This window comes from Sarcophilus harrisii, chromosome 2 (assembly GCF_902635505.1).
Source record: "Sarcophilus harrisii chromosome 2, mSarHar1.11, whole genome shotgun sequence".
NCBI lineage: Eukaryota > Metazoa > Chordata > Mammalia > Dasyuromorphia > Dasyuridae > Sarcophilus > Sarcophilus harrisii.
The window spans coordinates 424474685-424499652 of record NC_045427.1 but is presented as its reverse complement, the minus strand read 5'-3'; the positions used below and the strand labels follow the sequence as shown (position 1 = coordinate 424499652).

General features: G+C 35.4%; 1 protein-coding gene across 8 annotated transcripts in view; it reads right to left on the bottom strand.

Moving 5' to 3' along the window:
• Positions 1-24968, bottom strand: part of PTPRT (protein tyrosine phosphatase receptor type T) — a 1282972-nt gene that overhangs the window by 1104526 nt on the left and 153478 nt on the right. The gene's annotated exons all lie outside the window — the stretch shown is intronic.

The following is a 24968-nucleotide window of genomic DNA, read 5'->3' as shown; positions in this document are numbered from 1 at the left end:
AGCTGACTGCAATAGTGGCTAGGAAACAGAGAATGGGATATAGAAGGATCCATCTCTTCAGTGGGCAAGTTGGAGAAGGTTACCCTTTTTAAAGTGGGCAGTAGATGGCCTGTTGGATAGAGCTCTGCTTCTATAAGGAAGACTCAAGATTAAATATGATCTCAAACACTTACTAGCTATATGATTCTGGGTAAGTAATTTAAACTTCTGTTTGCCTTACTTTTCTCAAATATAAAATGAGAATAATAATAGCACCCACCTCTCAGAGTTATTAAGAGGAAAAAATGAAATATTTGTAAAGTATTCTGTACAGTACAGACACATTGTAAGTGTTATAGCTATGTTTATTGCCTTCCCTTTCCCTTCAAATCAGGTGTGATTCTGAAGGTCACTATCTGATAGAATGCTGAAGTTGATGGTGAAAGCTTCAAGTTATATCTCAGATGAATTGGAAATTAATAGACCACGCCATTGAAGTGAACCAGATAAAAAAATGTAGTTTATTTCACAGTTTCTGTTACTTGAATAGCTGTGGCCTATTTTATATTATGACTTTGAAACAGTAATTAATGGCCTGAATAAGTTTCCCAAGTGATATCAACTGTTATGTTTCAGATGGAGAAACATAATCAGCAGCAGGCCGATAAGACCCTTGTATTAATATACGGCTCAGTGCTAAACCAATTTACCTGGGGCTTTCCAAGACACGGGCTATCCACAGTTCTGCAACACAGTGGAAACATCTTAGAACAAATGGTCACAAAGTTCAATTCCTTCTGGTTGACACAGTCCCAAGTAAGCATCTGGTATTCTAATTATTTATGTTATCTGCCTTCCTATCAATTAGCAAGAAAATATTGTGAGGAAAAATCCAACTTGGTATCAGAATTCAATGTAATTCAACAAGTATTTAATAAGCATCTACTCTGTGGTAATACCTGGACATAAACACAAAAACAGAATAGTTCCTTCCTTCAAGGAGATTATAATCTTGTGGGAAAAGACCTATGATTCTCTCATTGACTGATTGGGTAAGTCGCTTCAAGGAGGTGGTGTAATGAATAGATAATGAAAGGCAGTTAATGATGTACTTCCTAACTCAAGTCTTTACCAATAGAAATATATCCCACAGCATTCATGGGTCAAGGAAAACTACAGATCAAACAACTTAATCTGTTCATTAGTTGTGACATCTTTAGTGAGAGAAATTTTTACCATAAAAAACTCTCTTTCACTAAATTGTAATTCATCTAAAAAATCTTAGAAAGTTAGTCTGGAATACAAAAGTAAATTAACAATTATGCTCACTGGACTTGGAATCAGAAAATTCTGAAGTTGAATTCTGCTTCAGACCTTTACTGGATGAGTAACTGTGAACAAGTTGTTTACTTTCCCTGAGTTTCATTTTCTTTATTCATCTATAAAATTAAAGGAATGGACTCTGGATTCTAAGATTCTTCCAATTCTAAATTCATGAACTTATGACCCTAGGATCGTTTTTTATTTTAATACTTTTGAGTCTCAGTTTCCTCATCCATAAAATGGAGGAAAGTAGTATTTGGCCTATTTATTTCAAAAGGCAGCTATGGAAAGTATATCAGGAAAACCGTGCAAAAAAGCTTTCTAACTATAAAGTACTACCTATCAGTATTTATTCCTCTGAATAGTGAAAGCACCCATAGCCTTTGCCATTCTATCATAGTGAGTGACTTTCAAGCATCTCTCTACTATGTTAATACTTGTTTGAAAAACACAATTAGGAAACTCAAATGTACTAAGTAACTTTGAGAATAGGAATTTGGGTTAGAATTAAAATCTAACCACCTCATTTAAAAGCTAGGAAAACTGAAATAATTAGACACTAAGGTCATACAAAGTTAGTAACTTTGATGTAATTCTCAATTATCCTCTATCTATACCCAATTATTTGCCAAGTCTTCTTGATCCCACCTCCCTAACATTTACCTCACCTTGTACCCTTCTTTACACTCATACTACCTGCATACTTTAGATCAGGTCTTCATCATTCACCTCTCTCTTGAACTACTTCAAGAGCCTTCTAATTGGAATTCTGGCTTCTATATCACTATACTTTCCAATCCTCCACACAGCTGCCTAAACAAGCTTCCTAAAGCACAAGTCACTGGGGAAAGGTGAATAGTAAATTATATATTAGAAGTTTCTTTTGTTTCCAAGTTCCAACTTTGGAGATCTCAAAGTGACACCGAGCCTGGGAGATTAGAGAGAAAGCTCTTAGAGTGGCCAGCAGTGTGGAAGGAACAGGAGGTACAGGTGAAACTCACTCTGAGACAAGAGAAACTTCCCCTTCCATAAAATCTCCCCTGATAACAAGGAGAAGATAATGTTGTTTCCTAAGGTTTCTCTGAGCCCTATGTCTGGATGTCTCCTTTGTCTTTATATCACTCTACCTTGTAAAATAGTTATTTGTATATAAATCTTCCCTTCCATTAAACTATGGGTTCTTTGAGAGAAAGACCTGGGTCATAGCCATATCCATCTTTGTATGCCCAGGGCCTAGCACAATGCAGATAGCACATCAATTAATAAAACTTAACTTTATTTGAATCAGACAGATCTGTAAATGAATTCTACCTTTGAGACTTACTTGTTGTGTGTCTATGAGCAATTGTTTGACCTCTATAAGGCTCAGTTTATTCATCTGTTAAATATTAAATAGCCACCTACTTCACAGACTTGTAGGGAGAATCAAATGAGTTAAAGTGCTTTCCAAAATTTAAAATGCAATATAAATATCAGATATTGTTATTACTAGGAGTCTAACAAATGTTTGTTGAATTGAACTCAACACAGGTTTCCTGACTCCTGATTCAGCATACTCTCCATTGCACTATGTTCATTAATAACAACATACAAAGTAATTACGTCCAAAAGAAAATGGAAGACTATTTAAATTCAAGCAACTGTATTTGAAATGAGAGAACATAATGGAAAAATAACTCAATAAAATCAAAAGATCTGGGTCCCAGCTCCACCATTTACTACCTGTGCGACTTAGTATGAATCACAGCCTCTCTGGCACTCAGTTTACTTCTTAAGAAAATGAAAAGGTTAGACTAGATAATTTCCAAGTCCTCTTCCATCTCTGACATTCTATGGCCTTGTAAAGGGATAAAGGTATAAAAATCATTAGCTGACTCAGATATAAATTTCTCTCCCAACTCCCAACCCAAGGTGAGGAGTTTTATTCCCATCCCTAGAATTTCATCAGCTCAAGATCAAGTTTGCTCTACTTTTAGATTTGCATCCCCATTGTCCTGGCACATAGTAGGCTCTTAATAAATGTACATTAATCGAATAAATGCCAGAAAAAATTCTTTTTCAAGAGATGAGATCAATCTTTAGAGTTGCTCCACTTACATTTTATTCCAGCTAGTCGGAACCAGTCTCCAAAAGGGCATTTTTCAAAGCCTCATCCAACAGTCACGCTGTCTAGTCCCAGAGGCACAAAACAAGTGACATGCCCAGAAATTACACTAAGCAGCTATCCATCACACCTCTCCATGGCATTCCAGCTCCGAGTGAATGATTACTAAGCTCTGCATGCAGTCCACTGAGTGGCTTAATAGCCACTACCCTGTTATTACAATCCAGAAGCAATGTATGGTATTATTACTTACACCTGCAGCACAGGCTTTGAAATAACATAGCAAGAACCACGTTCTTCAGAAAGGGACTTGACTGCATCAGTATGGCACTTAACTCTCTCTATTTACCATTTCTATGTACTCCAATGAGAGGTCATCTAAAAGTGGTCCTCAGTGTTACATAAGTGCCAGTAGAGTATTACTTTGGAGGACACTGGATGAGGTGCCAGTTTCATAGAGTTTATTTTTTTTCAATAGCTCTTCAAAATTTTTTGGGGGGATATTTAACTTCCAAGCTGTTTCCTTCCCTCTTTTTCTCTCCCAACCCTACACTGGAAAAGACCAACATTTGACACAGATAAATATGTGAAATTATACAATACCTAGTTTAATATATCAGTTTTTTTCTGGAAGTAGAAAATATCTTCCTTCATAAATCCTTTGTTATTGATTTGAATCTTCATATAATTCAAAAAAACTTAGTCATTTACATTTACTCTTTGAACAATATTGCTGTTATACATAATGTTCTTTTGCTTCTGTTCATTTCACTATTCATTATTTCATGAAAATCTTTCAAGTTTTCCTAAAAAGCAACCTTCTCATATTTCTCACAGCATGGTAGTATTCCACCAGGTTCACAGGCTTTAGATCCCAGAGCAAATTTAATCAATCAATATACATTTAGGAAGCACTTGGAATGTGCCAGAACTGTGATAAGAACTGCAGATGCAAAGAGAGGACCTGCCCTCAAAGAGGGTATGCTAATGAGGAAGACAAAAAAATTCATAACTAAGACACACACAAGATATTTTCTGAGTAGAAGAAGGACATTAGCAACTAGAGAGAGAAAAGGTCAGTCAGAAAAGTGGTCAACCCTAGGATTATGGAGCTAAAAGTGAGAGGGACTAACCCTAAGTCACACAAGTACTAGCAGAAGCAGGATTGAAACAAATATTCTCTGAGTTCAAATCCATCTTCTTTCCACTCTACCATTCAGAAACTGAGGCTATATAAGGGACACAACTTATTCAAAGTCACATCCTAAGAAAAAGATTATGTTGTTCAATCTTCATCTATGTCTTACTCTTCATGACCCTATTTGGGGTTTTCTTGGCAGAGGTACTGGAAGGATCTGCCATGTCCTTCTCCAGCTCATTTTACAGATGAACAAACTAAAAATAAATGGGGTTAAGTGACTTGCCCAGGGTCACATAGCTAGTGACTGAGACCATATTTGAACTCAGTAAGAGGAGTCTTCCTGACTTTATCCACTGTACCATGATTTCAATGCAAACATAAACCGTTTCAATAAACTCCAGTGACTGACTTCCTATCATCTCCAAGATCAAACAGAAAAATCTCTGTCCCTCAAAGCCTTAAATAACTTAGTCCCTCCTACCTCTCTAGTCTTATGCCTTATATCTCTCCCCACACCACTATGTACTGTGCACCTTAGTGACACTGGCGTTGCTGCTCCTCACAGAATCCTCTCCCAACTCTGAGCATTTTCACTAACTGTCCCATGAATGGAATGCTCTCTTTATCAGCTCCTTGCTTCCTTCAAGTCTTTGTTAAAGGTCCATCTGCAAGGAGTCTTTCTAAATCCTCTGAATCTTAGTATTTTCCTCTGAGAATATCCTCAACTTATTCTGTATATAGCATGTTTGTACATAGGTTTGGCTTTTTGCTCATGTTATCTTTTCTATTAGAATCTAAGCTCCTTGAGAAATTGGACTGTAGTTATTTTGTTTTTGTTTTATTTTATTTTGTTTTTTGCTTTTCTTTCTATCCCCATAGCTCAGCACAGTGCTAATACACAGGAGGCACTTAATAAATGCAAGTTAACTAATTGAAGTTGTTTATATTATATGGACCTCAGTTTCCTCATCTGTCAAAGAGAAGATAATGTTATTTGTTTTACATATTTTGAAGAGTTTATATGAGGAGATCTATATATATATATATATATATATATATATATATATATATAGAGAGAGAGAGAGAGAGAGAGAAATATATAGATAGATAGATATAGATATATAAAACAATGAGTTTGTGCTTTCTCTGTTCTATACTCTCATGTATTTTTGATCAAGGCATATCCATTACTTCATTCTGTAAAATAAGTAGAGATAATAAAATGATCACTAAAGTCCCTTTCAGTTCTGAAGAACAGTATATATCAAATTCCCAGCAGATATTCAAATCTCAATTCCATTAGTATCTGTGTGATTCTAGGCAATTCATTGAACCTCTATGGACTTCAGTTCTTTCATCTATAATATGCTGCCAGTGTGTTATGTATGTATATGTGTGCTAAGGCAATTGATAAGTGACTTGTCCAGGGTCACACAGCTAAAAAGTGTTAAATGTTTGAGGCCACATTTGAACTCAGGTTCTCCTGACTTCAGGGCTGGTGCTCTATCCACTACACCACCTAGCTGCCTCTGTGTACTAAGGTATTTAAAAGATCATTTCTATTATAGACCAATCTCCCTAATTAATATTGATGCTAAAATCTTAAATAAGATATTAGCAAAAAGACTACAGAAAATCATCTCCAAGATAATACACTATGATCAAGTAGGATTTATACCAGGAATGCAGGGCTGGTTCAATATTAGGAAAACTATCAATATAATTGGCCATGTTAAAAACCACATTAACAAAAACCATATGATCATCTCAATAGATGCAGAAAAAGCATTTGATAAAAGCCAACATCCATTCCTATTAAAAACACTTGAGAGTATAGGAATAAATGGACTTTTCCTTAAAATAATCAGCAGCATCTATTTAAAACCATCAGTAAGCATCATATGTAATGGAGACAAACTGCAACCATTCCCAATAAGATCTGGAGTGAAACAAGGTTGGCCACTATCACCGTTACTATTTAATATTGTATTAGAAACGCTAGCTTTAGCAATAAGAGCTGAGAAAGAGATTAAAGGAATAAGAATAGGCAATGAGGAAACCAAATTATCACTCTTTGCCGATGACATGATGGTATACTTAGAGAACCCCAGAGATTCTACTAAAAAGTTATTAGAAATAATCCACAACTTTAGCAAAGTTGCTGGTTATAAAATAAATCCACATAAGTCATCAGCATTCTTATACATCACTAACAAAATCCAACAGTCAGAGTTACAAAGAGAAATTCCATTTAAAGTAACTACTGATAATATAAAATATTTAGGAATCTATCTGCCAAGGGAAAATCAGAAACTTTATGAGCAAAATTACAGACCACTTTTCACACAAATTAAGTCTGATCTAACCAATTGGAAAAATATTAAATGCTCTTGGATAGGGCGAGCAAATATAATAAAGATGACAATATTACCTAAACTAATCTATTTATTTAGCGCTATACCAATCAGAGTCCCAAAAAACTATTTTAATGACCTAGAAAAAATAACAACAAAGTTCATATGGAAAAACAAAAGGTCAAGAATTTCAAGGGAATTAATGAAAAAAAAATCAAATGAAGGTGGCTTAGCTGTACCAGACCTAAAATTATATTATAGAGCAACAGTTACCAAAACTATTTGGTATTGGCTAAGGAATAGATTAGTTGATCAGTGGAATAGATTAGGTTCAAGGGATAAAACAGTTGACAAATATAGCAACCTAGTCTTTGACAAACCCAAAGATCCCAGCTTTTGGGATAAGAACTTACTGTTTGATAAAAATTGCTGGGAAAATTGGAAACTAATATGGCAGAAACTAGGCATTGATCCATACTTAACACCGTACACCAAGATAAGGTCAAAATGGGTTCATGACCTAGGCATAAAGAATGAAATTATTAATAAATTAGAGGAACACAGGATAGTTTACCTCTCAGACCTGTGGAAGGGGAAGGTCTTTATGACCAAAGAAGAACTAGAGATCATTACTGATCACAAAATAGAAAATTTCGATTATACCAAACTGAAAAGTTTTTGTACAAACAAAACTAATGCAGACAAGATTAGAAGGGAAGCAATAAACTGGGAAAACATTTTTACAGTCAAAGGTTCTGATAAAGGCCTCATTTCCAAAATATATAGAGAATTAACTCTAATTTATAAAAAATCAAGCCTTTCTCCAATTGAAAAATGGTCAAAGGATATGAACAGACAATTCTCAGAGGAAGAAATTGAAACTATTTCTAGTCATATGAAAAGATGCTCCAAGTTATTATTAATCAGAGAAATGCAAATTAAGACAACTCTAAGATACCACTACACACCTGTCAGATTGGCTAAGATGACAGGAAAAAATAATGATGATTGTTGGAGGGGATGCGGGAAAACTGGGACATTGATGCATTGTTGGTGGAGTTGTGAACGAATCCAACCATTTTGGAGAGTAGTTTGGAACTATGCTCAAAAAGTTATCAAACTGTGTATACCCTTTGATCCAGCAGTGTTACTACTGGGATTATATCCCAAAGAGATTATAAAGAAGGGAAAGGGACCTGTATGTGCACGAATGTTTGTGGCAGCCCTTTTTGTAGTGGCTAAAACTGGAAACTGAATGGATGTCCATCAGTTGGAGAATGGTTGAATAAATTGTGGTATATGAATATTATGGAATATTACTGTTCTGTAAGAAATGACCAACAGGATGATTTCAGAAAGGCCTGGAGAGACTTACACGAACTGATGCTGAGTGAAATGAGCAGGACCAGGAGATCATTATATACTTCAACAACAATACTATATGATGACCAGTTCTGATGGACCAGGCCATCCTCAGCAACGAGATCAACCAAATCATTTCCAATGGAGCAGTAATGAACTGAACCATCTATGCCCAGAAAAAGAACTCTGGGAGAAGACTAAAAACCATTACATTGAATTCCCAATCCCTATATTTATGCACACCTGCATTTTTGATTTCCTTCACAAGTTAATTGTACAATATTTCAGAGTCTGATTCTTTTTGTACAGCAAAATAACGTTTTGGTCATGTATACTTATTGTGTATCTAATTTATATTTTAATGTATTTAACATCTACTGGTCATCTTGCCATCTAGGGGAGGGCGTGGGGAGTAAGAGATGAAAAATTGGAACAAGAGGTTTGGCAATTGTTAATGCTGTAAAGTTACCCATGCATATATCCTGTAAATAAAAGGGTATTAAAAAAAAAAAAAGATCATTTCTAGTTCTTGTTTTTTCTGGGTTTTCTCTTCTCTTTCCAAATGCTATTTTCCTTTCCAAGTGAAATATTACAAATCTGTCTTTCGATGTGGCTATATTCTTCTCAAGTTTTCCATGTAATACTTCAGTGCAGTATGCAGCTACATCTTTGAATATAGAACATTTTGGAGTGATTAGAAAACCTACAATGACTTGCGGCTCATTGATATAGTAACTTCTACTATACATTCTTTTGGATATACAACATTCCAGTCCTGAAGGCAGCTGATTTGAATGAACTGTAGGATTAAGCTAAACTAAAATGAACTTTAGAGATTTTAGAAGAGAATCTAAGCTAGAGCTTATTAGCCTAACATCCATGGACTCCCCTAAGAGGCCACAAATGGACTTCAGAATGTTTGTTAACTTAGATGAGGGAGAAATGCATCTTTTTTATAATAACTTTTAAATGAAATTCAGCATTTCTTTCAATTATTTAAAAATACTAATTATTCAAAGAAATACATTGACTTTACCAGAGTACAACTTGCCCTTTCCACATTCCTATAATTCCTTTATCATGAGTCAATACATCAGTGGAACACATGGAAATATCCACTTAAGGGGGTACTTCCAGGATCTCCATGCAACTGCAGCCATGTGTTTCCACATACTGAATGTTTTCTTGGATTAAATTTTTTTTCTGCTAAAATTAATGCTCTCAAAAAGCAATAGAGCCCTATCCAGTATAATATGAACCAGTTATAGTCACTGTCTTTCCTTTTCCTTAAATGCCTCCAATTAAACGTCACTTCTATACCCTGAAGAATGATACATTATTTATGGATGCATACATGTGTATACATAGCATATTGTGTGTAAAATAATAGGTAATATATTATGTACAACATAATATATAATGCAATATATACTCCATGTAATATATGTAATGTTTTATATGTACATGTATATCACCTTTTCCATGCAGCTCTACTGGAACCCTAAGAGTCTTAAGAGGACTCTTCAAACAGTATTTTAAGAACAGTTGGTTTTGTCATTGTTCAACAGTTTTCAGTCATGTTCAATACTTTGTAACTCCATTTTGGGTTTTCTTGGCAGAGATATTAGAATGAGTAAGCTTTTCCATCTCTTGCAATAGGAGTTTGGAAGTATGAAGTTTCATCATTTCCAGATAGATAGATAGATATAATTCCACCTCTTAAATAGAGAGAATCTGTAACCATAGAAGGATCTAGACCAGCCTACACTATACAACACAACACACAATAACAGATGGTTGTGATGACCTCACTAGAATGAAAGCGTTAAGGTTTAAGGAACTCACAACAATCTGTTTTTTCTCTGGTCCTGCCAAGGATTACTTATATGACCCAGGGGCAAAAAAACTCTTCCCTCTCTGGAAATGTGTCTTTGTAAACCCAAAAGGTTTGACTAGCTATGACCCTCCTCATAGATAGCTTTTCTGGTCTAAATTATTCTTCTTTCAATTTATCCATTCACCCAAATATCTTCATGAAAAACAGTGGCAGACAAGTCTAATTAACCCAAGAGGGAGAAAAATCTGTAATTAATCCAGAAGGGAAATGGGAAACCAGTTTTTGTACCTGTTTATGCTCACTTTATAAACAGGCAAAAGCTAATTACTTTGTAGTGCCAGTAAAGTTCACAGAGGGAATTTGAAGCTCTTATCTAATGCCACCTGCAGAGGGGGGGGACTTGACTGCTTTGAATTATACCCAAGATCAAAGAGCATCTGTGCATATCATTATCATATTTTTTTCCTCCTCCTTCCTTCTCTCCCTCACTCCTCCTCCTCCTCATTTATCTCATTTCAGGAAACTGGCCTATATTAAGCTAACTGCCAGACCTAAGGCTTCCATAAACAATTCTTAATCTCCCATTCTTTTTCAATCACAGAGAAATGCTGTTTAATATCCATGGTGGGGCAACGGCAAGTCACAAACAAATATTATAGGATTTAGTTAGTGCTCCAAGGCACATTAAATATCACCTAGAGGAAACTGAGACCCAAAGAGAAGAGATGAGCTGCCTAAAACTATAGTAAATAAGCAAGAGAGCTTCAAACTCAGGTTGATTCTTATTCCATTGTTCTCTCCACTGTACCTTGCTGCTACTATCATTAGTTTTTCAACAAGCTGCTTTTAGAAGCAGCACCTAATACCTTATCTCTGAACCTGTATTCCAAGTCAAGAGCAGCCTTTCCTTCACTCCATAAATCTATCTTGGTTTCTGTTCATGAGATGTGGGTTAGGTACAGAGCAGCATTAATTAGTTATAAATTGAAAGTCATTATCATAATAATGAGAAGATGTGTGAATGTAAGATGTACTTCTTTCATAGTGGTATTTACAAAAGGAAGATGAATAAGGTAATTTGTGTTAAATTTTACTAACAGACCTAGGAGTCATTCACCATATGAAGTGTATGGAAGGGGAAGACACCGAAACATGTTAATATTAGAAAGTAAGTCTTGTATAAATTCTTCCCCTGGTTTAAAGGGACAGGAAAGAAAAGTAACTTTTAATTTTCTTTAGGTCTTATGAATCCTCCATATATAAGGCAGCTCAACCTCCCTATTAAAAGCCAAATAATGGGATGCTTTTGGTGGTACAAAGACAAGTAAAAACTGTGTTGTGTGGAACTGAAAAAAAGAACTGGTTAAAAGGTGCCCCCAAAAGCTATATTTGAAATTCATTTGTAATGATGGTTAATTTGAGAGGAAAGTTGGTTCTTGCTGAACTTAAGGACCATGATCTTACCACAGCTTTTGGAAACCAAGTAAAGAAAGAAGGCTAAACTCTGGCTTTCCTTTTAAAAAAATAACTGTGGAGTGTATGTAAAAAAAAAGGGGGGGGCAAGACATCCAGAATTCATAATAGTAGTCCACACTTACCTTTAAGCTAGGTGGCAGAGTAAAAGAACACTGGGACTAGATTCAGCAAGATATGGGTTCAAATCCAACCTTAGACACTTAATAGTTGTGTGACTAGCTGTGTATCATTTAACCCATTTACCCCAATGTTCTCATCTGTAAATGAAGGCAAAAGTAGAATCTGCCCCAAAAAGTTGCTGTGAGAACCAAATGAAATACTATCTGTAAAGAGCATAGCTCAGTCCTTGCACTATAGCTATAGCTATAGTATAGCATTCTATAAATGCTTGAAGCAGGTAGGACTAGGGATTTACATAAAATAGCCACAGTACTCTGCAACAAAAGGTATGCAAGTAAGTGAATGAGCCAAAAGATGACCAGCATTTTGCAGGGTAATAGACTCGAAGCCTGTTCTCCCTCATAAAAAAGAATGTTTCTGACCTAGACATCAGCACTGAGGACAACGGCTCAATCACCCCCATGCTATTTCAGTTATTTAATCACTTTATGTCAAAAATAGATAAAGTGATTGCTATAGGGGAAGCCTGTTCTTCTAGCAGTGCATATACATGTGTGCACATGTGGACTGTGTAAATGAATTGCTAGTGAGCCAATCTTTCTTTAAATCTTCACCAGTCTCTTTGTTAATCTGGTCCCTTCTTATGTGCCTGTGTCTGCATGTCTGTCTTTTTGTCTACACACACACACACACATACACACACACACACACACACACGACTTACTGAGAGGAAGTAGATAAATTATGAAAAAAATAATTAATATGAGCTTTCAGTGTAAAGCTCAGCAGCAGCAGCAGCAGAAGCATCAGTGTAAAGGTGAGCTCCTATCATTTTACTGAAAGGAGCTCCTTATTAAGTGTGGTTCAGTCAACGAAATGGAATGAGAATTTAATCTGGAGGTCAAAGAACCTAGGTTCGAATCCTGCCCTTCCTAATTATTAGTTTTGTGACTCAGAGAAAATTTCATCTGGAATACTATGTTCAGTCGGAGACACAAGGATTTAATGATATCCATAAACTAAGTAATGTTCAAAGAAGGACAATAAAGATGCAGAAAGACTTCAAATTCATATCATATGATGATCAAGGAAGGAGGTAGGTTTGTTTAGCCTAGAAAAGAGAAAATTTGGGGAAATGGGATCATCATAATAATAATAATCTTCAGGTATTTGAAGAGCTATCACATGGAGAAAGAAGCATGTTTATTCTGATGGCCTCAGAGAGCAAAACCAGGAACAATGGAAGTTCCAAAGAAAACATTTTAGGCTAGATGTCAGAAAAAATTTCCCCAAGAATTGTTGATTGATTAAAAATCATTTATTAAATTCTTACTATATGGCAGGGGATGTGCTAGTTTTTACCATGCTAAGTACTAAGGATACAAAGAAAAAACAAAAACAGCCTTGTCTTCAAGAACTCTGTATTTTGATGGGGAAAGAGGTTTTACATAAATATACACACAAAGTAACTGAAAAGTGAGAAAGCTCAAAAAGTTGGGGAGAAGTGAGAAGACTGGGAAACACCTCTAACAGGTAATGTTTGAGCTAAGTATTATGAAGCAAGTAAAGAAATCTAAGAATTTAAGTTATAAAAACTGAAATTGTCTACCTTGAGATGAGATGGACCCTCCTTCCTTGGAAACCTCCAATCAAAAGCTAAACAACCACTTGTGCACTGGAATTTCTTTCATGCCTGGATTTGATTAGGTAGCAATTGAGGTCCCTTCCAACTCTCAAAATCTATAATTCTGTGACATTGCCTCTCTGAACCTCAGTTTCCTCTTCTGCAAAAAATAAGGAATGAACTAGATGACCTTTAGAATTTTTTCCAGCTCTAAATCTATTATCTATGAATCAATCTCACTTACAAAGTATAGAAAAATTTTCTGGCAACAGGAATTCCCAGACCCTGTGCTCTTGATTCAGGACCAAAGACAGTTCCTAGTTGCTTGCAGAAGTTCAGGAAAGCCCTCCCACTTCGCACTTCATAGTTATGAAAAGGAGCCCCAGTGGACAGAAGAAACCAGGAGGTTCAGCTTCAGCTCATGATTGCCAGTGCACTTCAATCCAGCCCTTACCAGCTGTCACACTTGGCTTCATCTGGAACCTAAGCCGGCAGCTAGTACAGAAAATTAATCGGAATGTTAAGTCTGGCAGGATTGTGTAGTAAAAAGACCTGATTCAAGGAGATATTTTTTTCCCTTACCAATCAATGCTTACCAGAGGCAAGCTTTCTTCTATAAAGTTTAATTAAATAAAACTAAGAAGTGACATCTTGGCTGTTACTGAATATAACTTCTCAACTGTCAACCTAAGCGACTGACTCAGCCTTTCCTCTGTAGAAGTAGAAATGATCCATGTATTCAAAGGCGAATAACTTAACATTGTTCCCTAAATCTAAGAATGTAAATTAATTGGTAATTTTGATGTTGTTTGAGCCAAAGCTAAAAGATACTGTCCATGAACTCAAACACAGATTATGAAGCCAAAAGTTAGAAAGCAAATGAATTTACAACAGCTCAAAAGAGCAGAAGAAAATAGGTTAGTGATTTACCCATATCAAATGTTCCCTTTTATATATTCACATAGCAATCTAACCCATAATATGGCATTTCAGATAATATAGGATTAGAATAACAGACTCTTGTCTTATCCCAGTTCAGTACTAAATAGGAGGAAAGGCAAAAAAACTCATCTGTTCTGTACCAGTACTTTACCGTAGTCATCATCATTGGCAATATCACCACTCAAAGATTCATTTTGACATTCACGGGAAAGGTGATCACTCTTAGAATGCAAGTAAAAAAGTGTGATAGTAAAGTGTAGAGTGTTCAGCATAGGATTAGGAAGACTTGGTTTTAAAACCTGTCTTAATGACTTATTAACTGTGTGACTCTAGACAAGTCACATAAACTTTCTGAGCACTGTAGTTTCCTCAGCTGTAAACTGGAGATACCTGTGGTATCAATGTCATGGGAGTGAAAAGAGGTAAAAATAAAATAATATATGCAAAACTTCTTTGTATCACATATCAAAGGAAGAACCAAGAGAGTACCATTGGCATGAAGCATGACATAAAAGGGGAAAAAACATTTGATTTTGACTCAGGACTCAAACCACTGGATTTCTAACACAAGATGAGACTATTTCAAGTTGTTGAAAAACCATCAAGAATCAATGGATTCCTTTGGACTATTTTTATGACTTATGGAGATGTATAATGTTGTATGTTGATTCATGTTATGAAAAATTGTTTACCTCAAAGTTTACAGGAATCATTGGATTCCTGGCACATGAACTAATGGACAATGTGTAAATGTGTAAATTCTCATGTTAATTCATGTTGTTTGTTACATTACTACTAGCCTGTGTTATATTGCTATGTGCTTATGTAACTATGTATAGTGCCTCCCATATTGGTGGATTTATGTACACCTTGTTTCCATAAAAAATTACAATAAAAATTTCTTAATTACTTACTATATATAAGGTATTAGGGATGAAAAGATAAAGAAAACAAATATCAAAGAGCTCATGTTATACAGGGGGAGGTACAACCGTAAATACACAAGAACATAAAAGATAATTTGAAACAGAAAAAGCACTAATAACAAGGGGAATTGGAAAGTGGAGAAGCTTCTTTTAGGAGATGAAAACTAAGCTGATCATAGAGGGGAGCTAAGAACTTTCCAAAAGTGAAAAGGAATTAAACTCAAAGAATGGTGGGTGTGGAGAAAGAAGGGGAGGAAATACACAAAGGTGCAGACTGAATGCCAAGTTCAGAAAAAGGCAAGTAGGCCAATCTGGCTCAAACAGGGAATTCATAAGAGACCTGGGTTTGGTCCTTGGCCCCAGTGCTTACAAACCTTAGAAAAGGCCTTCTGAGCCTTGCTTTTCTCAGGCTTATAAAAGCATTTCTGCTATCTTAAAATCTGCATTGGGAAAAATGTATTAGTTGACCACAGAGTAAAAAATTGTTTGGCCACAGCAAATCTCAAAGATTGCCCCGAAATATGGATGACTTGTGATCTGTATCCGTAGGTAAAACATCTTCAAGATGATAAGGATCAGAGAATTCTCTTTTGTGGCACATCAATGGTTTCTGTTGTATCTAAGAAATGTAGGAGTAGTAATCAACTCAACCAGTGGTGGATGCCAGAAAAGGAATAAGAGTGAACAGCTCTGGGTACATTCAAAAATTACTTGGAAACATTAATATTTAAATTGGAAAAATTAATATTTAACAAGGCCTGATAATAGAACTTTGCCATAGGATGTGAACATGAGCTTGATAATGGAATGTTTTCTGTCTTTATCCAAAGAATACAGTAGTACAGCCAGAACATATAGTAAAAAATAAATATATTAGAAATATAATAAAATATTTATTATAATTATATATCATATATTATGTATATGATATATAATTATATATTATTATAATAAATAATTATATTTATCTAAATATAAAAATAATGAATTATATATTATAATAAATATTATTATTATTATAAATAAAATATAATTTTAAAAAAACCTGGGACAAGTATCAGGAGATCATTCCATCATGAATTAGCTGTGTGACTTTGATCAAGTCATTTAAATTCTCTCAGCCTCAGCTTCCTCATTTATATAACTGAGATAAGTCCTGTCCCACTTATGGTTGTTATGAATATTTAATAAGATTGATAAATGTGAAAGGTTTTTGGAAAATAATCTCAGCAAATAACAAGCTCTTTAGAGCTTTAAGGTTACAAAGTGCTTTGGTCACAGCAACCCTTGAGAGTAGAAGTCCAAGAATTATTATCCATTTTATAGACATGGAAACTGGAGGTTAACTAATTTGCCCATAGTCAAATGGATAATAAATAGTGGAGCAGGAATTCAAACCTAGGTCTTGACTCCATGTCCAAGGCTCTTTCTTCTAATACCACAAATTTAAAAAATTAAAAGTGATTTAAGAGGTTGTTGTTTGTTTAAAGGCAGAGGTCTGCCTTTGAGAATCTGCCCTTATCCACAAATTTGCTTCCAAGGACAATTAAAAATGCAACTTTTATTAATAAATTTCTATAGTATCTATATTTTAGTCCTTTCACCTTCATGTGTGCAGTTGTTAAGCTTTGATTAAAGAATTTCAGCTAAATACAATGAAGCCAGAGGCAGTATTCATCCTGCACCTTGGGGATTCTCTGTATCATGAAAGTACAGGTTTAAGTTCTCTTGAACCTTGCTTAGTTTTCCATTTAAATTCCTGTTTTAAATTGATTAAGGACACAAGTTCTCTTAAAAAATTAATTCTGAAACTCAGTGCCTCCGGGCAATTCTCCGAGACTAAGTTGTTAAACAGCTGCTGACCTACATTGGTAGAGGGAGTTTCCTCACCAGGAGTTCCCCCACACCAAAGCAATCATTGAGAGGTCCAGACAAATCAGGTCAGGAAAGTAAGAAAAGAAAGATCAATTTAGAAATTCTCTTCTTCTTAAAACATCTTTCTTTTTTTTAAAAAAAATTCTTCATAAATTTTACATTGATGCCCATTTTACAATGAGAGATAGCTTCCCATAACAAATAGAGTTGCTCAGAGTCCAGAATGCCAGGTTTCAAATCTCACCTCCAAGACATATTCGTTGAGTGAGCTTCTATACTTAGACCTGACAGTATCCCAAGAATCTTTCTCTTTTAGATCAATTGCAGAATATCTAAATGCAAATCAAAATGCAGATGCACTGGTCATTTTCTATGCTAATGAATCATAGGCCCAGTTTAAAAAGAAAGGAGTATAGCCCCATTTAAGAGCCAGAAATTAAGATGTATAATGCTCTGAAAGTAAAAATAAAAAAGAAACTAGAATAAATCCCTATAGAGTACTTACAAATACAGAACAGGACATAAATTATAATCTGTCCCTCATTTTACACATGAGGACAATAGGGCCAGAAATGTTAGGTGATTTGCCACACAGGTAGTATAGTACTATTATACTCCCTAAATTAAAGGTATAGAATTTTAAAAGCTTTCCTAGTACTATCAAAGCACAGAGAGATAAAAATGAAAGGAAATATTAATCATTCATTTAATTAATTCCCATTAAAATTTAGGTTGAGTTTATGGAAAGGGCTTCAAGTAGTACTCCTTCTTCCAATCCAGCTTAGCTAATTTCTGTTTTTATTTGAAATTCATAAGTGCCAGTAATGTATTTTAAATACATTTTTAAAAATCTTTTAAAAATTTAAAAATCTTTAAGAAAATTTTAGAAAGTCTTTTTAAAAATCTGATGATAACTGAATGGCTAATACATATACATAGCTTGACCAGCAATGGGACACACAGATTTCTCCTGTTTATCAACAATTCCCATTTCAAGGGACTAGATGTTCATTCAGATGGACAGCATCCTTTCAGCAAGGGGACCTCCCCCTTAGTTGATGTGTCATCTTTTGCCCTTGAGCCTTCACTTCTGTTATATGGGAGGCATCTTTTCTCCCTGTCTTTCCTTTCAAATGTCCTCTGTCTGATTTGAAGCAATGATGTGAATATCAGATTATTCCATAAGCATCAATAAATGATACCTAACCAAGACACCTGAAACAAGATTTACAATATCTGAATATTCAACAAATAGGTTTTGCTTTGAGGTGACCACTCCTATTTGCCCTCTTCTATCCTCCTTTCTCCTTATTTTCCATTCAATTAAGCCTAAGAAGTTCATTCACCTGCTTGGACAGAGTCCTTAACCCAATACATCCACAGCAGCTACCATGTTTCTTGTCTAAATTCTCTCAATGTAGCAGACTTCTGGATCTCTCTCTAAATACTCTCCAGAAAAAGAAGAGGACTCATAGACCTTATCTATAATACTCCCTCACCCCAAATCCACAGAAAACAGAACTGGAGAAAAAGATGAAAAGATATCCCCAAGCTCAAACGGTAATCTCTCTTACTCACCCACTAAAAAAAACTTCTCTTTACTGCATTTCCCAAGAGGGCTATGAGGTGTTAATAAACAGGCACAAAGTATGGAGCCTGGTTATCATCTTTCATCGAAATACCTCAAAGCACTTCACAAGTGCAGGTAAACCCAGAGCTATAAACACAATTGTTCCCTTATGTATAACTGCAAGTGCTATGTGACTGATAGGACTACAGTCAGAGAGACAATGGAAAGCTGGCTCTGACTTTTAAACCCTCGATTATACCATTGATGAGAGACCCACAATTTTAAAGTAGAATGCTGCACCTGAGGGGATTCCTATAAGAATAATCAGTGACTTTTGAATAGAATTTTAAAGTTTTGGGGAAGGAAAGGAAAAAAGCACTTGATTTTGAGTCAAAGGTCTCAAATCCAAATCTCACGTCTGTCATTGCTTAAATGTGTGACCTAGAACGAGAGACCCCTCCCTCTTTTTCTCTCTCCCCCCCCTCTCTTTCTCTCTTTCTCTCTCTCATTTACCAAAAGAAAATACCTGCCTGCTGTCAGATTCAGATATTCTGTTGCAGAAGTGAGCCTGCTAACTCACATTCCCAACTTGTTAAATGATACAGTGGAAAGAACTGATAAGTCACCAGATCCAGGTGCTAGTCCCAACTCTGCAAACTGACTTGACATGACACATTTTTATCTTGGGCACGTTTAACTCAACAAACATTGTAACCTGTGTCTCCTGACTCTCAGTACCACTATTCTTCCCTTTTTCCATTCTTTGACCTCTGACAGACCTCTGCAATTCACTACAGAAGAGTAAGAGCTCATTTCCAATGGAGATGTCTTGGAGCATCTCCTTGGATGCCTTGGAGACTAGGAAAGCATGTGAAAAGTCAGGAATCATTAGCTGGAATTGGCTCTATTTGGGGCAGGCAAATACAAGGAAAAATGAAGAAAAAGAAAGGGGGAAAAGTAGAGAGGAAGAAAGACCAAGTCTTCCTGACTGCAGCGCAAAACTCCATCCACTGCATCACTTACAAGCAAGTAAAGAAAAATATTTATATGGACCTTAATTAGCCATAGTAAATTTTTAGCTGTCCTCAACTCAATTATTGAATTGCAAATGCTGAGATCATACAGATCATTTTACTAAAATATGTATCTCTTCACCTCCCAAATGCTACTTCTTCATGATGTCTTTCCAAATGAAAATCATTGATCTGACCATCCTAATATTCTAGCAATTTGAGGTGAGTCACTCTCAAAAAATCTATTTGTGCAAGATTATAAAAATTATACTTAAAATGTAAGAATCCCTGAAAAATCAAGTACTTGAAAGGAAATAGCTTTTTGTGCTTAAAGTAATATTACTCAAAAATAAACATATAAAATAATTTATAGACTTATGTTGCAAAAATAGCAAATAAGAAAAAAAGAGCAGATTAACGAACTGGAACACACGCATCTTAGTCCTTTAGCTCCCACAAAGATCTCTTTAATACATTAGCAAGAAAAGTACACACACACTCATGCAATACCCCTTTTTGTTCTGATTCTGTTTCATAGTTTTTTATAGGATCTATTGGCTTTTAGGGAAGATAAGTTTGAGCTGAAGAAGAGAGATAAAACACAGAAGGAGTAATAATGCAAAATATTGGAGTAAATTAATTAGTAGGAAAAAGCATTTGCTGACATTTACACAGTCAAGGAAATCTGAATATTCTGCAAATCCTGTCATCAGGGAGTGTATATTGGATGTTTATTCAGTTAAATATGACAAACATATATCCTTATATATCAAAAGTGGCACCATGACTCAGCCTTTATACCAATGGGAGAATTGTATATTATAAAAAACTATGTGCAAAGGAATACTGGAAGAATGGATAAAGTATCTACCTCCAAATAGGAAGACATGGGTCAAAGTCCCACATACTGGCTATTGAAATCTGAGCAAGTCATAGTCGGTATGTCAGGTAGTTATGAGAAGCTACAAAACAAATGCATACTTGCATTGGTAGAGGGAAGAACTTCCCACAAATATGGAATCTGTAGAACAGTTTCTTTCCTCTTATCCAAAAAATGGTATGTGATCTGTATATGGTATTCCTAAATATTTTCTCTATCATGTACATCTAACTTAGAAAGTCATTTATTCTTTTATAATAGAATAGAAGGTCAGGGTTAATTCTTAAAAACTTATGAGATACTATAATTCTGTAAATTCTTATTTTATCATTTTTAAAACTCTAGTGTATTTTCCTGGTGTGTGATTAGCAGGAAAAAAAATCTACTTTAATTAAAAGGGGTATGTGATGATTTCAGAGAACACGATAAGAGGGAAATGGACACCTGGGTTGCATGAAGCTGAGTGGTGAGGACGGAGACTGGGGAAATAAGTGACCACACCATAAAAAATCAATAAAGAGAGTAGGAAAAGAGAGGAGAATCAGCAAGCCAAACCTTAGAGATTTCTGGGGAACAAGGATATAACAGGTCATTAGTAGCACAAAGGGAGCTCTGGGTGAAAAGCTTTTGCTGTGACCTGCTATTAGTAGTATGTTTGTTGATCTGGTTTTTTTTTGCATAAATATTGTGAAGTTGGGGGGGTTTATTTAGTTTGGTTTTAAAACAGCAAGGTGAAGTGGAAAGATTGGAATCAGATGAATGGAGTTCAAGACCCAGTTTGCAGCTGAGTAGATCTTTAAACAAAGGCACATTAAAAAATATAAACAACAATAATGAGAAGCAGTTTGGTATAACTGATGGAGGAAAGGCCTCAGGGTCAAGAAGATCATGTGGCTATATGAATATAAGCAAATTACTACTGCTTTTTGCCTTTTTTGTATCCCCAGCAATTACTACAAGGTCTGACACATAGTAAATTCTTAATAAATGTTTGTTGATTGTTGACTTGCCTTTCAAGTGCCCCAAATAATTCTCTAAGACTGTAAGTTATAGAAAAGATATTGATCTTCATTAATAGAGACAGTTTTCTCATCATCATTATTCCCTACATCAATGAAATCACAAGTCCAAACAAATAATAATTACAATAGCTCCCCATTTCTAGTCAGTGTTAATATTTGCTGAACACTCTTTACAACAAACTTGTGAAGGTAAACAGTACATGTATTTTTCCATCTTACATATGGGAAACTGAGGCTCAGAGAATGAATTTCTATATTCACACATCTAGCATATCTTTGAACCAAGATTTAAATCCAAATCTCCAATGTCCATATCCATCACTCTCTCCATTACATCATACTGCCTCTGTAAGGTAGTTTTAGTTCTGTGTTTAATATTAGGATAAATTTTCCATTTATTGCTTACCTTTCTAGAATGTCATATGTATTAAAGAAGATAATATACAAAAGTGTTCTGTTATGTGTATAATAATAGTCTGTGTATATAATAAATGTATGCATATACATATATTACCTTGTTTCATGTTACATGGTTAAAATCAAGGAGAGGTTCTTATTTATAAGGATTTAGATATGAAAGAGACCTTACGTGATCATCTGATCCAAATTTTTCCTTTCATGGAGTAGAAAAGAGGATCAAAACAAGGAAGGGACTTGCCCAAGATCATAAGGATAGTTTAAAAAAAAAACACCTCGGTTGAGATTTTAACACCCAGGTGCACTGACTCCAAATCAAGGACTTTTTTGGCAATGTACCATCCTATTGCTGCAGCCTCCTATATCTATCTAAACCAGATGCCTGTAAGAAGTTCTCCCTGATCCTAATACCAAGTCTCTTTTTCGTTCTCTCTTCTCTGAATTTCCTTTCGACTTATAGAATAGCAAGTTTAATCTTGGGCCCAAGCCCCTTTCTTGTGCTCTTCCCAGGTTCTCTTCCAGAGCTTGCAACTGTACAGATGGTCCCATAGCATCATTTATACTGATCATGTATAGAATACTAACTCTTAGCAAAGAAGCCAGGTCCTCTGTAATTCAGACTGTATTTCTGATACTCACTGTGTACATCGAACAAGTCACTGTCCTTAACTTGTTTCCTTGTTTGTAAAGTTAAAGTGGATGACCTCTGAGGAGTTCTAAATGTAAGCATTTGATAAAAAAAAAATCACCTTAGGTAAGCTAAAGTAAGTCCATGGAAGAAAAAAAACTGATATTTAAAATTTGCAACGTGCATGATGAGTTGTAACTTATTCCCAAAGCCTTCCCATCAACCTCCCATTATCATTTCTTCCTAATTACAAGTAATTTTATTAATATACTTTTTGGCCTCATTAAATATTACCTTAGGCCCACAATTAAAAATGATGAGGCTATACTATCTTAATGATTTAATTAATACCATCACTGGCATCAAAGTTTCACAGACCCTTGCAAACCCTGACAACAAAGAACAAAATTTGTTCCCAGCAGCTCTGTTCTTGAGTCAGGAGAGAGGGCAACAAAGAAGCATGAAAGGGATTAAATACGAAAGAGCCAAATGAGACTAACATGAGGAATACGCAGGCTTGGCCAAGATTTCTTCAGATCTTGTTGACTGAGACAACAGGGAGAAGAAATATGAACTGATAAAGAGATAGGTGATTTGGGTTTCCTTTTTTTCCCTTACCCCATAACACCCACTCTAAAAATCCTCACCATCCTTAGCATAAACACAATAACAGTCAGTAAGTGATTCATACTAAGTGACTCCTGTTTGTCACTTGGACAGACAAAGATGTAGAGTGACCACCAAGCTGACAGAAAGATGTCAGGCTAGTGCGCTGACGTTAGGAAAACTGGATGACTGACAGCATTCAGAGAAGGTTAGTGGAGGTACAGGAAGAAGAGAAAGGCATGGAGGCAGGGAAGGGAGAAAAGGGGAATTCAATTCTTCCTCCTCTGACATGAGCAGAATTTTATACATTATACAGGCAGCAAGTGCTACTGAAGAAGCAAGGACAGCATCCTAGTCCACAAAGTAAATTATTTATTGGGATGTGAATTTATTGCTTTCCTGACTAAACTGTCAAAAAAAAAAAAAAAAACAGCCTTCCCAATGACAGTTGGAAGTGGCTGCTCTTTGGATTTCTTGTTTTTCTGTTTGTTTGGGGGTAAAAGATAATTGGACAATGATGAATGTGGGGTTGAGTTCACAGCCATCCCACGAACTGGCTGGATCCTCTTACTAATTCCTCAGGGATCCCGTTCCCTATTTTCTAAAAAATAAGCGTTACGAATGTTTGTGGCAGCCCTTTTTGTAGTGGCTAGAAACTGGAAACTGAGTGGATGCCCATCAGTTGGAGAATGGCTGAATAAATTGTGGCATATGAATATTATGGAATATTATTGTTCTGTAAGAAATGACCAACAGGATGATTTCAGAAAGGCCTGGAGAGACTTACACGAACTGATGCTGAGTGAAATGAGCAGGACCAGGAGATCATTATATACTTCAACAACAATACTATATGATGACCAGTTCTGATGGACCTGACCATCCTCAGCAACGAGATCAACCAAATCATTTCCAATGGAGCAGTAATGAACTGAACCAGCTACGCCCAGAGAAAGAACTCTAGGTAATGACTAAAAACCATTACATTGAATTCGCAATCCCTATATTTATGCCCACCTGCATTTTTGATTTCCTTCACAAGCTAATTGTACAATATTTCAGAGTCTGATTCTTTTTGTACAGTAAAATAAGTTTGGTCATGTATACTTATTGTGTATCTAATTTATATTTTAATATATTTAACATCTACTGGTCATCCTGCCATCTGGGGGAGGGGGTGGAGGGTAAGAGGTGAAAAATTGGAACAAGAGGTTTGGCAATTGTTAATGCTGTAAAGTTACCCATGCATATAACCTGTAAATAAAAGGCTATTTAAAAAAAAATAAGCGTTGTCAGGTGATTTCCTTAAGGTCACTGAGCTAGTAAAACTCAGAGCTCAGTAAAACTCTAGAACCTGGGTCTTTGTACTTTATTATACTGCTTCAGCCACATTATTTTATGACAGATTTTTATCTTCTAGAAAAAAAAACAAACTGAGAACATTAATAATAAACTCATGGACTGACATTAAATTGAGGAGCAAAACCATTTTAAGCTTTAAAATTATTCTGTTCTATGATTAAAAATCAGCCATCCTGTAACCAGCCTCCAACTAAAAAGTGTTACTTATTAATTTTGCCTAATATCATAATGACAATGTGAATGTCCAGCCTACCATTTATCGGGTAATTTAATGGTCACCAATTAGGTGTAAATAAGGAATAATTTCAGGGTAAGTATGCCCCATAGTTTAAAATACTATATTACAAACTGTGAGCAATGTTTTTATTAAAAAGTAGAAAGGTACACACTGAATCCACAAACACATA